Raw genomic sequence first — 14,597 nt, forward strand, 5'->3', positions numbered from 1 at the left:
CCCACAGGTTTTTTCTTTTGTTTCTCTTGCCTTTGGAGATGTGTCATGAAAATGGTTGCTTTGGCCGATATCGTAGAGGTTGTTGCCTATGTTGTCCTCTAGGATTTTGATGGATTCCTGTCTCACATCGAGGTCTTTCGTCCATTTGGAGTTTATCTTTGTGTATGGTGTGAGAGAGTGGTCAAGTTTCATTCTTTTGCATGTAGCTGTCCAATTTTCCCAGCACCATTTATTGAAGAGACTGTCTTTTTTCCACCGGATGTTTTTTCCTGCTTTATCAATGATTAGTTGCCCAAAGAGCCGAGGGTCCATTTCTGGGTTCTCTATTCTGTTCCATCGGTCTGTGTGTCTGTTTTTGTGCCAGTACCATGCTGTCTTTGTGATCACCGCTTTGTAGTACAGCTCCAAATCCGGCATTGTGATGCCCCCAGTTTGTTTTTCCTTTTCAACAGTTCCTTGGTGATTCGGGGCCTTTTCTGGTTCCATACAAATTAAAGGACTATTTGTTCCAGTTCCTTGAAAGATGTCCTTGGTCTTTTGATCGGGATAGCATTGAAAGTATAGATTGCTCTGGGTAGCATGGACATTTTAACTATGTTAATTCTTCCGATCCATGAGTATGGAATATTTTTCCATCTTTTTGTGTCTTCCTCAATGTCTTTCAAGAGTGATTTATAGTTTCTAGAATATAGGTCCTTTACGTCTCTGGTTAATTCCAAAGTAACATATGGTTTTTGGTGCTATTGTAAATGGGATGGATTCCCTAATTTCTCTTTCTTCGGTCTCGTTATTCGTGTATAGAAATGCAAGTGATTTCTGAGCATTGATTTTGTATCCCGCCACATTACTGAATTGCTCTGTAAGTTCTAGTAGTTTGGGGGTGGATTCTTTTGGGTTTTCCATATAGAGTATCATGTCATCTGCGAAGAGAGACAGTTTGACTTCTTCTTTGCCGATTTGGATACCTTTGATCCCTTTTTGTTGTATGATTGCTGTTGCAAGGACTTCTAGTACTATGTTGAATAATAGTGGCAAGAGTGGGCATCCTTGTCGTGTTCCTGATCTTAAGGGAAAGGCTTCCAGCTTTTCCCCATTGAGAATAATATTTGCTGTAGTCTTTTCATAGATGGCTTTTATGAGCTTGAGAAATGAACCCTCTATTCCTATACTCTGAAGGTTTTTAATCAGAAAAGGATGTTGTATTTTGTCATATGCTTTTTCTGCATCTATTGAGAGAATCATATGATTTCTGAATTTTTTTTCTGAATAAAATCTAAGACACTGATAGATTTGCGGATGTTGTACCACCGCTGCATCCCAGGGATGAATCCCACTTGGTCATGATGGATAATCCTTTTAATGTGCTGTTGGATTCTATTTGCCAGGATCTTGTTGAGGATTTTGGCGTCCATATTCATTAGGGAAATAGGTGTGTAATTCTCCTCTTTGATGGGGTCTTTGCCTGGTTTGGGGATCAAGGTAATATTGGCCTCATAGAATGAGTTTGGTAGCTTTCCTTCTGTTTCTATTTTTTGAAATAGCTTTAGGAGAATAGGTATTATTTCTTCTTTGAATGTTTGGTAGTATTCCCCAGGAAAACCGTCCGGGCCTGGAGTTTTATTTTTTGGAAGATTGTTTATCACTGACTCAATCTTTCATAATTAATTGGCCTGTTTTTAAAAAATCAATTTCTTCCTGTTTCAGTCTTGGTAGTTTATGGGTTTCCAGGAAGGCCTCCATCTCTTCCAGATTGCTTAATTTATTGGCATAAAGCTGTTGATAAAAGTTTCTAATAATCCTTCCAATTTCATTGTTCTTGGTTGTGACCTCTCCTTTTTCATTCATAATTTTATTAATTTGGGTCCTTTCTCTATTCTTTTGGATAAGTCTTGCCAGAGGTCTGTCAATTTTATTAATTCTCTCAAAGAACCAGCTTCTAGTTCTGTTGATCTGCTCTACTGTACTCCTGGTTTATAATTCGTTGATTTCTGCTCTAATCTTGGTCAACTGCTTCCTCGTGTGTGGATTAGGCCTGTCCCTCTGTTGTGGTTCTAGCTTCTTGAGGTGAGAATATAAAAACTGCATTTTAGATTTTTCTATTCTTTTGAGTGAGGCTTGGATGGCTATGTATTTCCCCCTTAGGACTGCCTTTGCAGTATCCCATAGGTTTGGGAATGTTGTGTTTTCATTCTCGTTGGTCTCCATAAATTGTTTAATTTGATTTTTGAATTCCTGGTTTATCGAGTCATTCCTGAGCAGGATGGTTCTTAGTCTCCAAGTGTTTGAGTTTCTTCCAAATTTTTCCTTGTGGTTGAGTTCCAATTTCAGAGTGTTGTGGTCTGAGAATATGCAGGAAATAATTTCAGTCTTTCGGTATCGGTTGAGACCTGTTTTGTGTCCCAGAACATGGTCTATTCTTGAGAATGTTCCATGGGCATTAGAATAGAATGAGTATTCTTTGGTTCTGGGGTGTAGTGTTCTATATATATCAATGAGGTCCAACTCGTCGAGTATGGCATTCAAAGCCTTGGATTCTTTGCTTAGTTTTTGCCCGGGTGTTCTGTCTATTTCTGATAGTGGAGTGTTGATGTCCCCTACTATTAATGTATTTTTATCTATATGTCTCTTTATTGTGGTTAAGAGTTGGCTTGCGTATCTTGCTGCTCCCCTGTTGGGGGCATATATATTTATAATTGTCTTATCCACTTGTTGGATACATCCTTTAAGAATAATATAGTGCCCTTCTGTGTCTCTAACTATAGTCTTTAGTTTAAAATCCAATCTGTCTGATATGAGAATTGCTACCCCAGCTTTCTTTTGAGGTCCATTTGCGTGAAAGATGGTACTCCATCCCTTTACTTTCAGTCTCAATGTATCTTTGCGTTCAAAATGAGTCTCTTTTAGACAGCAAATGGATGGGTCATTTCTTTTTATCCTATCTGCAACCCTGTGGTGCTTTATGGGAGCATTTAAGCCATTCACATTGAGACTGAATACTGAGAGATATGATTTTAATGATGCCATGTTGCCAGTAAAGTCTTTGCTTGTATCGGTTGTGACTTTCTGTTCTGTATCACCCTTGGGGCCTTTTTACCTTTATAGAACCCCCCTTAATATCTCCTTTAGGGCTGGTTTTGTGGTTATGAAATTGGTTAATGACTGGCGATTCTGGAAGGTCTTTATTTCTCCATCAATTCTGAATGACAACCTTGCTGGATAAAGGATCCTTGGCTGCATGTTTTTCTCTGAAGGAGTTTTAAAAAACCCACCCCCCCCAACCATTTCTCTCATTCCAGGTCTGTGTAGACAGGTTGGACGTAATTCTGATACCTTTGCCTTGGTACGTGAGACATTTCTTTGCCCGGGCCGCTTTCAATACTGTATCCTTGGATCTAATATTTGCGAATTGCACTATGACGTGACGTGGCGTAGGTATGTCATGGTTGAGCTTGGGAGGGGTCCTCTCTGCCTCTTGGACATGAATGTTTGTTTCCCTTGCTAGATTAGGGAAGTTTTCAGCTACAATTTGTTCAAATATCTCTTCTAGACCTCTGTTTTTCTCCACCCCCTCGGGGATGCCGATGATTCTGACCTTGGATCATTTCATTGAGTCAGTAATCTCCCGTAACCTACATTCATGGGCATGGATTTTTTTAAGTCCAGCTTCTATTTTCACTTTTCCTTCTACTAACCCATCCTCCAATTCGCTAATACATTCCTCTGCCTCATTCACCCTGGCCGTCAGAGCCTCTAGTTTTGCCTGCATTTGGCTCATAGAATCTTTAATTTCTCCCAGATTCGCTCTCATTTCCGCCCTTAGAGATTCTATATTCTCATTAACATTTTCATTAATACTTTTTTCAAGTCTACACATCATCTTGACCATTGTTACTCTGAATTCCATTTCTGATAATTTGGTTACATCCGTATCCATTAGTTCTGTGGCAGAGGCCACAGCCTCATTGTTTTTTCTTTGCTGGGGGGGGATTTCTCCTTCTCGTCATTCTGATGAGGAGAGGTTGCGGCGTTGTCCGGAGCCCAAATTATTGACCAGGACTCAGGCCGTGCGCCCTTGTTTTATAGGGATCTTAGGGATGTGGGCTTCTTGATTTTTCAGCCTGCCTTCTGGGGGAGGGGCCTGCCGTGTCGATACTCAGGCAACCCTGTTTGGGTAGGGTCTCTGTGTCCCCTGCGAGGGGGGATGGGGATGGGCACGCTGTGAGCCGGTTTTTTCAGGCTTTTGTTCTCTGGCATCTTTCCCTGGCGGTTTTCTGTGCCTCTTCTGAGAGACAGAGCAGCAGTGGCCGAATCTCAGCCTCTGTCACAGAACAGAGGGGATCGCGGGCTGTTCTCCACTGATGATCTGGCCACTTTAACTCTGTTTCTGTTGGTGGTGCTCAACCCTGCAGCATCCCGGGATCTGCTCCCCACACCCGGTGTCCCAGCCCTCACTTCCAAATGTCTCTGTCATTTGTGTTTCTAACACCGCCAGCTGCCAGCCGCCAGCTTCCAGCCGCCAGCTGCCCCCGTGTGCTCCCAGAGCTCCCGGTCTCAGTCTGGATCCAGTGAGCACACCGGAGTTCCGTGAGAAGTCTGGTGGTGCGTGCTCCCCGCTCACGGTCACAGTCTGTTTTCTCGCGGGTGCCATCCCCGAGCCCGCCCGCTCCCCCGTGCAGGTGGCTACCGCTTCCGGTGCCTGAACACAGCGGCTCCCTCCCCCTTCCATTTATCTTGCGATATCTGTGCGCGGTTTCACGGCTCCCTGCTTCGTACCTCCATACTCAGCGCTGGAGATGTTCGTTTGTAGAGATCCAGATGTATCTTCCTGCGTCTCATGCTGATTCCGTGGATGTTCATGCTGGTCTGGTACCTATCCAGCTCGACTCAGGGGACCAGCTGAAAAAGGGGTCCCCTACTCCTCCGCCATCTTAACTCTCCCCCAAGAAATATTTTTAACACGATTCTAACAGAATTTTTAAACCAATAGTTAAAATCTGATTACAGATGACATATCAAAATCAGTAATATAAGAAGGAAGCCTGCAGCACTGTTTCAATCATATGATATATCAAGATGATTAAATCAAATAATATTACTGAAAGGAAGGTAGCAAAATATATTCATTCACAAATCACACAATTGTCTACCTCAAAAACTTAAGGCAAATATTAAGAAATATTAAATTTAATAAGATCCATTTAATAAATGTAGTGTCAGTAATAACCTGTTAAATATGATAATTGAAACCTTATTTATAAATGAACCAAATGTTCAGTGTATGAATTCTACTGAAAAAACATAAATTTTTCTGAAATATTTGAAACCCTGTATGATATAGGAAATGAAACCATGCAAATGGAAGGAAGAAGACTCCAAGTAATAGAAATATCAATTCTCACTGACCAATCTGTGCAGTAACTGCAATGCTCATTAAAAGTCCAGTGAAAATCTTTTACAACATTAAAAACTAATTCCAATGTCCATTTTAAAGCTTGGAAAATTTTGCAAAAGAAATGAAATGGAAATTGGAGAAGAAATGATAATGCTTTTTATGAAAGATATTAGAATATATCCTAAACCCATACATATTATACTGATTAATTTGACCAAAGTTGAACAGATAGACATAACAAAACACAGTTAAGATTGTGATACAAATAGAGAATTTAGTATATGATAACAAGTCATCACAATTATGTAGGTAATGAAGAGTTATTCAATCTAATACAGCACTCTATGTTAAACTACACTGGAATTAAAACAAAAATAAATTCAAATATTCGATAGTTGTTAAACATGTACCTCAACATTGGGAATATAAAATTTAAAGTATCTTATCATACATTTTATAGAAAGTTTGAAGTAAGTTCTGGATGATTAGAAGACTTAAATGTACAAGTAAAAGTATACAATTTTAATAAAATATGTATGAATTAATTTTGAAACTTGAGATTGAAGAGGTCTTTCTAGATTTACTCCAAATTCAGAAAGTAGATTCCGTTTCTGTATTTTCTCCTCAACAGAATGAATAAGCCTGTTGCTGCTGTAGAGTTGGGGAAGCAGTGCTACTCATTCTCAGCCTATGGGAAATGTGAAGTGGTACAGTCATTCCAAAAGGCAGCGGAGTCATAAAAGTAAAAACAAACAAACAAACAAAAAGCCTCAGTAATCCTATTGGAATGATTTTGAAAGAAATTAGACAAATGAGCACAATGTATTTGTAACATTATTTTACTTATGAGCATTTTGAATAATGTGAACAAATTGGAAACATATTGTTTAAGAATAACAGTGATTAAGTAAGTGGATACATTCATACAAAGCATGTTGAAAAATGAATATTAAATCTACTGTAACTAGTGTGAAACCACTACACAAGGTGGGATTTTAAATAACCTTCTACTTGTTTCTTTATCCCCAACTTTATTTGCTCTATTTTTAGAGGTAATACTGATTTTTTAAATTTGAAAATAAATGTGTTAAAATAAATTGAGGGGATGGAAGCCTTTATATAGGAGCCATTTCCAATACACAGTAAAACACAGCACTTAAGTTCACAGACACAAGGACCAAACTGTTTCCATCCCCAGATCCCCCGTTTACCTGCTGTGTGTTCTCTGTGAGTTTCTCAGCTGCCAGATGTGTTCCTTTCTTCATCTGTTAAAGGCAGATACTAATAGTCACTATCTCCTGTAGTTGTTTTGAGGACGGAATGAGTTGAAACAAGAAAACAACAGGAAGTGTTTGGGCATACACTAAGTGCTAAGTGTTATCTATTATGATAATTTTGTCGATTTTCAGGAAACAGACCTAGAGTTTTCAGACTGGCAACAGTGGTTGAATAAATCTGGCAGACAGAAAGCTAGCATGCTTTTTTCATGTTGTTTCAGTAGGAATAGAAGAGCAAAGACATAAATACTGCCTTTTGTTTTTCTGATCTCAATATTCAGAGAAAAGGAGATGGGAGACTCAATATACTTCACATACTATTTTCAAAAAGCTACTAGAGCTTTGAGGAATATTTTATGTTCATCTATCATACAGTTTTAAGTCTGAGAATAAGATCAGAAGGATGTAAAACAACGTGAATGAAAATCATTCAAATAAAGTGAGTTAACAAAGGAAAAAGGTGACTGGAAGAGAAGTAGATGGTGGGGAACATAAAAAAGGAGATGATTATGGAACCAGATGCTGGAGAATTAAAGATGGGGTTTCCACCTTCCTGCACAGGGTCTGGTTTTCACCCTCAGCAGCTTCAAGGGATTGAGAACCACAGAGAGATTCGCTCCCTTTTAGATTCATCATTATTAATTAATTCATAGAGTTATAAATAGTTCTTACTACTAGGAATGAAACCAATTACATGAATAGGTATTAGTAACTAATATCTACGCCATTATTGGCCATCTGTAGACATTAGGTGTTTTATGAACATTGGCTTTTTTCCCAAGGGTCAAGTTATCTGAGATGCAGAACAGAGTAGCAGAGAAATTGAACAATCTGGTGTGATGAGTAGCAATTGTATGGTTTTGGCAGTATTTTTTCAAATTTGAGATTAGAGATGTTATGCATTACAGATGTTTTATAAATTATAGAATTGTTGAAAGTTATCATTATCATGAATCTCTGTTTATATCTCTTTGGCATCAGTATCATGTAACAGAATAAATACCACTCTACACTCTTAATTGCTAATTCCACTTAGAATTTTAAGAAATAATAAGTTGGCATTTCAAAAAAATATGAAAGCTTAAAGGATAAGCTCAACAATGTCACTTGGAGTTTTAATACCTAAAATTATTCTATATAGAGTTCTAGAGAAAATAAATTTTTGTTTTTTGGAAAAAAATTTGTTCATGTGTTAAATATACCTAAATGGTGTTTTCCAGTCTTCACAAAGCACTTAATAAGCAAACAGAGTATCCTACCTAGGGCTTCACTGTAGGGTTGCTTGGAGCTGTACAGCTGTCACTTGGGATCGCTTTTGTGAAGAAATTATTTTCTGTTTAAAGGAGACCCAGAAGCTGTTTAATTAAGGTGAATCTATTTTCTAGAGGGATTAGCTCCAGAACACCAGTCGTTTTTAGCTAAAGTTGCAAAGCTTTTTATGGTAAATATATTGGCTAAGTCCCTATACATAGAGCTAGAAAAATAGCGGATAACAAAATAAGGAGAATATAACGAGTCTGAGAATAATAAGAATACAGTCTAGTTTACGAAGTGTGAATTGCGTAGATGAGGAAGGATCAAGACAAGGTAACAGTGCAGAAACAACTTGCAAAAGCCCGAGGATCTTTTTTTCTGCAAAAGTGAATCCATAAATATTTATTGTTTCAGGCAGATCTGATTGAAGAGTGGGAAGGCGATAGGTTCAGCATTAAAGAATTAAGGATGTAGTCTCTAGTGACTACTTGTTCTCCTCCTCATCTCAGCAATATAAACTACAAGGGAAGGGGAGGCAATGTGACTATGCAATGGCATGATCTGTACTGACTTGACAAAAGTCTGAAGAAGCGATCCATTTTGTGGCCAGTTGTTTAGAAATATCAGTATTTTGGTTCATATATTATTAATAAATAAAAAACCCAACTTGCCTTACCATTTTACCTTTTATTCCTAATTTCATAGTATTGACTTTCCCAGGATAATAATTTACCTTACTTACAGTACATTTTACCATCATAGTATTATAACGGGAGTGAAGTAGGCAATTTGGTGTCTGCGGCAAACTTGTTTGCTACTTGACTGGGCAGTTTTGGGTGGTAACCCTTAAAGTCTGGTATTTAGTATTTTGATCACAGATACTTCGGTGTTCAAAACCAAGTGTTAGTGTCAGTTCTGGTGCTCTGTGAAGCAGGGACCATGGCAGAATTATATGATATTTCTTGGCAGAATGGTGTGTGAAGGGGAAGAAGAGCAGTAGTGGTAGGAAAAGCCTTCCTAACAAAATGCCATGTGGCTCTTGTTTTTGTTTTGTTTTGTTTTTGTTTTTGTTTTTAATTTAAATTTTATTAAGTTATGTGAGTCACCATACAGTACATCATTAGTTTTTGATAGTGTTCTCTGATTCATTGTTTGCATGTAACGCCCAGTGCTCCATGCAATACATGCCCTCCTTAATACCCATCACCGGGCTAACTCATCCCCCCCACCACCACCGCCGAAACCCTCGGTTTGTTGCCCAGAGTCCATAGATTCTCATGAATTGTTTCTCCCTCTCATTTCCCCCCCTTCATTTTTCCCTTCCTTCTCCTAATGTCCTCCATGCTGTTCTTAATGGTCCACATATGAGTGAAACCATATGATAATTATTTTTCTCTGCTTGTCTTATTTCACTTAGCATAATCTCCTCCAGTGTTATCCATGTTGATGCAAATGGTGGGTATTCATCCTTTCTGATGGCTGAGTAGTAATCTATTGTATATGTGGACCACAACTTCCTCATCCATTCATCTGTTGAAGGGTATCTTGGCTCCTTCCACAGTTTGGCTGTTGTGGACATTGCTGCTATGAACATTGGGGTGCATGTGCCCCTTCTTTTCACTACATCTGTATCGTTGGGGTAAATACCCAGTAGTGCAGTTGGTGGGTCATAGGGTAGCTCTATTTCTAACTTTTTGAGGAACCTCCACACTTTTTTCCAAAGTGGCTGTATCAACTTGCATTCCCACCAACAGTGTAAGAGGGTTCCCCTTCCCCACATCCTCTCCAACATTTGTTTTTTCTTGCCTTGTCAATTTTTGCCATTCTAACTGGTGTAAGGTTATATCTCAGTGTGGTTTTGATTTGAATTTCCCTGATGGCTAATGATGTTGAACAGTTTTTTAGGCGTCTGTTAGCCATTCGTATGTTTTCTTTGGAGCAGTTTCTGTTCATGTCGACTGCCCATTTTTTTTGCCTTGATTATTTGTTTTTGGGGTGTTTTCTCTTTCTCTTTTCTTTTGGATAAGTCTAGGCAGGGGTTTATCAATCTTATTAATTATTTCAAAGAACCATCTTCTAGTTTCATTGATCTGCTCTACTATATTTCTGGTTTCTAATTCATTGATCTCTGCTCTAATCTTAAGTATTTCTCTTCTCTACATGGCTTAGGGATTATTTGTTATTCTTTCTCCAGTTTTTTAAGATGTAAGGTCAGTTTGTGCATCAGGATTTTTCAATTTTTTTGAGTGAGGCTTGGATGGCTATGTATTTCCCCCTTAGGACCGCCTTTGCAGTATCCCATAGATTTTGGACGAATGTGCTTTCATTTTCATTGGTTTCCATGAATTGTTTAAGTTCGTCTTTGATTTCCTGGTTGACCCAAACATTCTTAACCAAGATGGTCTTTAGCTTTCAAGTGTTTGAATTTCTTTTTTTGTTTGTTTGTTTTTTTAGATTTTATTTATTTATTTGACAGAGAGAGACAGCCAGCGAGAGAGGGAACACAAGCAGGGGGAGTGGGAGAGAAAGACGCAGGCTCATAGCAGAGGAGCCTGATGTGGGGCTCGATCCCAGGACTCTGGGATCACGCCCTGAGCCGAAGGCAGACGCTTAATGACTGAGCACCCAGGTGCCCCTCAAGTGTTTAAATTTCTTCCAAATTTTTTCTTGTGTTTGAGTTCCAGTTTCAAAGCATTGTGGTCTGAGAATATGCAGGGAATAATCTCAGTCTTTTGGTATCAGTTGAGACCTGATTTGTGATCCAGTATGTGGTCTGTTCTGGAGAAAGTTCCATGCGCGGTTGAGAAGAATGCATATTCTGTTGTTTTAGGGTGGAATGTTCTGTATATATCTATGAGGTCCATCTGGTCAGTGTGTCATTCAAAGCACTTGTTTCTTTGTTGGTTTTCTGCTTAGATGATCTATCTATCACTGATAGTGGAGTGTTGAGGTCTCCTACTATAAACGTATTATTATCAATATGTCTCTTTTATTTTGGCTATCAGTTGGCTTTTGTAGTAGGCTGCTCCCATGTTGGGGGCATAGATATATACAATTATTAGATCCTCTTGTTAGATAGACCCTTTAAGAATGATAGACTGTCTTTCTGTATCTCTTACTACAGTCTAGCTTAAAATCTAATTTGTCTGATTTGAAAATTGCTACTCCAGCTTTCTTTTGATGTCCATTGGCATGCAAAATTGTTCTCCATCCCCTCACTTTCAACCCGGAGGTATATTTAGGTTCACAGTGAGTCTCTTGTAGACAGCATATGGATGGGTTGTGTGTTTTTATCTGATCTGCAACCCCGTGACATTTCATGGGAGCATTTAGACTGTTCATGTTGAGAGTGATTATTGAAAGATATGATTTTATTGTCATCATGTTGCCTGTAAAGTCCTTGTTTCTATAGATTGTCTCTGTAAGTTTCTTTCTTTTTTGTTTTAAGATTTTATTTATTTATTTGACAGAGAGAGAGAGACAGCCAGCAAGAGAGGGAACACAAGCAGGGGGAGTGGGAGAGGAAGAAGTAGGCTCTTAGCAGAGGAGCCTGATGTGGGGCTCGATCCCAGGACCCTAGGATCATGCCCTGAGTCAAAGGCAGACGCTTAACGACTGAGCCACCCAGGTGCCCCTGTCTCTGTAAATGTCTGTTCTGTTACTCTTTTGGGGTCTTTCTCCTTTTATAGAATCCCCCTTAATATTTCTTGTAGGGTTGGCTTGGTGGTCACATATTCTTTCCATTTCTGCTGGTCTTGGAAGCTCCTTGTCTCCCCATCCATTCTGAATGATAGCCTTGCTGGATAAAGGATCCTTGGCTGCATGTTCTTCTCATTTAGTACCCTGAATATGTCTTGCCAGCCCTTTCTGGCTTGCTAGGTCTCCGTGGACAGGACGTTATTCTGATGTTCCTCCCACTGTACGTAAGAAATCTCTTCTGCCTCACCACTTTCAAGATTGTTTTCCTTGGATCTAAGATTTGCAAATTGTGCTGTTATATGTCGTGGCATCACTCTGTTCTCATTGAGCTTGGGAGGGGTCCTCTCTGCCTCTTGGACATGAATGCTTCTCAGCTACCATTTGCTCAAATATATCTTCTAGACCTCTCTCTCTCCACCCCTGCAGGGATCCCAATAATTCTGATATTGGAACATTTCATTGAGTCAGTGATCTCTCTCAGTTTGATCCCTTGGGTTTTAATCTGTTTTTCCCTATGCCGGCTCGGTTTCCTTCTTTACTATCATCTTATCCTCTAGCTCACTAATTTATTCTTCTGCCTCGTTTCCCCTGGCAGTCAGCGTTTAGACTGCATTTCATTCATAGCATTTTTAAGTTTGGCCTGATTAGATCTCATTTCTGCCCTTAGAAATTCTATATTGTCGTTAATATTTTGCTCAAGCCTGGATATTGCCTTCATAATTGTTATTCTGGAGTCTATTTCTGACACCTTGGTTATATTCACATCCATTAGTTCTGTGGCAGAGGCCACAGTCTCTGCTTCTTTTCTTTGTTGGGGGTTCCTCCTTTTAGTCATTCTGTTGAGGGGTGGTTGAGGGAATGTACAGAGTCCAAAATATTAACCACAACCCAAGCAAGATGTACCTGTTTTGTAGGAACCTTAGGGTTGTCAGCCTCTTGTTCTTCCAGCCTGTCTTCTGGGGGAGGGGTCTGTCATGCTGTTACTCAGGCAACCCTGTTTGGGCAGAGTTGCCCTGCCACTGTGCGGGGGGTGGGTGGATGGGAATGAGCTCAGTGAAAACCGGTTTTGGGGAGCTTTTGTTCTCTGGTGGCTTTCTCTGGTGGCTTTCGCTGGCAGCTTTCTGTGTCTCTTCCAAGAGTCAGAGCAGAAGTGACCATATCCAAACCTCTGTCTCAGAACAGAGAGATCGCAGTCTGCTCTTCACTAAGCTCTCCAGGCCACACTATCTCCCTTTCTGTCTGTGCTGCTAAAAACCACAGTCTCCTGGGTTGTGTGCCCCACAGCAGCACTCCCAGCCCTCGCTCCCAGGGCCAGGCTTGTCTCTGCCCTTTGGGCTTCTAAAACAGCAAGCTGCCCCTGGTTTTCACGCATGTACCCGTAGCTCCCAGTTTTAGTCCGGGGGCTGCCTTAAAGTCCTTTCCCCACCACTACTCGTGTACGAGTCTGTGCCCGGTCCCCAGGGCAGAAGGCTTTTGCCTTCCCAGCACACGTTCATGGAGGCTTCCCTCCCCCTTCTGTTTATCTTCTGATATCTGCCCGAAGAATCATGGCTCCCCGCTTCATAACTCGAGACCAACCGCTGGAGATATTCTGTTTGTAGAGATCCAGATATATCTTCTTACATCTCAGGCTGATTTCATGGGTGTTCAGAATGGTCTGGTAGATTTTCAGCTCAATTCAGGGGACCAATTGAAATAGGGTCCCCTACTCCTCCACCATCTTTTTTTCCTCTGTCATGTGGCTCTTGTGAATAAAAAGGGGACAGGAGGGCGAGTGGGTGGAGTAGCCTCAGACTGCAGTGCAGCTCCGAGAAAACCTCATTCAGGCTCATGGGAGGCTCCAGAGCAAAGATTGCCCATTAGAAGAATTCCACATGGGGCAGGAATGTCCTAGCTCTGGTATGCCCACTGTTGACCATCATTGGCTGGGAGAAGCCTGGGCAGACTGTGGCCTCTATGAATGCTACATTGGAATCTGAAATTGCAACAGCTAGAAGCTGTCCATTAAGTTCTTTCTATGAAGCCAGTTTTGTCTTGAAGGGAGACATGAGTGGTGCACTCCTGTGGCTAAGTACAGTGTTAGAGATTTGCTCCCTATTATATAGCAGATTTCACAACATTTGAAGCCTTTGTTTGATTTTTTCGTTGTTCTGTTACTTTTGGTTTTCTTTCGAAAGAAGCTCATTTTTCTTTACTAATACCTATTTGCTTCTAAAACGCTATTACATCTGCCTTTATATTACTCCTTACTCTTCCTATCCTCATGTAATTCCTATTCTCATGAAGTTTACCATCTATCTAGGAAAACAAATGAAACAGGCAATGTTGTATATTAAATGCTATTATAAGTACGTAGACTGTCCTAGATTGAGGAATCTATAGAAAGGACATGTAACTTTAAACAAAAATATTGTCTAGGAGCAATAAATTTATTTCTGTCTCTTTTTCTTAATCCCCATTATGTCACACATCCCCTCATTCACATTTCTATCTTTTTATGCATTTTATTTAATACTCTTGCCTGATTTAACTGGTCAGAACTTCCAATAAAATGCCAAATATTAGTATTAAGAGGAAGCATGTTTTTCTCATTTTAGGCAACTTGTGCTGGAGATGTTATTAGATCAAGTAATTTTCATTATAATTCCTTTTCTAAGTTTTATCATGAATATGTATTGGATTTTTTCAAATGCTCTTTCTATATCTATTCAGATATTTGTATGACCTGCTCCCTCCTCCATTTTTAACCTGGTGATCAACTTCCAATCAACCTTGAACTTCTGGTATTAAATTAATTTGGCATAATGTTTTCTTCTTATTAGATATTGTTCCAGTTTCTTTGCTATGGTTTTGGAATTTCACATGTATGCTCATGAGAATGAATGGCCTATAACTTTTCCTTTTTATGTCTTTATCTGATTTCATGTCAAATTTATGTTGTCTTCATAAACGAATTTGGACAAAGTGTTCGCATT

This window comes from Ursus arctos, unplaced genomic scaffold, assembly GCF_023065955.2.
Source record: "Ursus arctos isolate Adak ecotype North America unplaced genomic scaffold, UrsArc2.0 scaffold_33, whole genome shotgun sequence".
NCBI lineage: Eukaryota > Metazoa > Chordata > Mammalia > Carnivora > Ursidae > Ursus > Ursus arctos.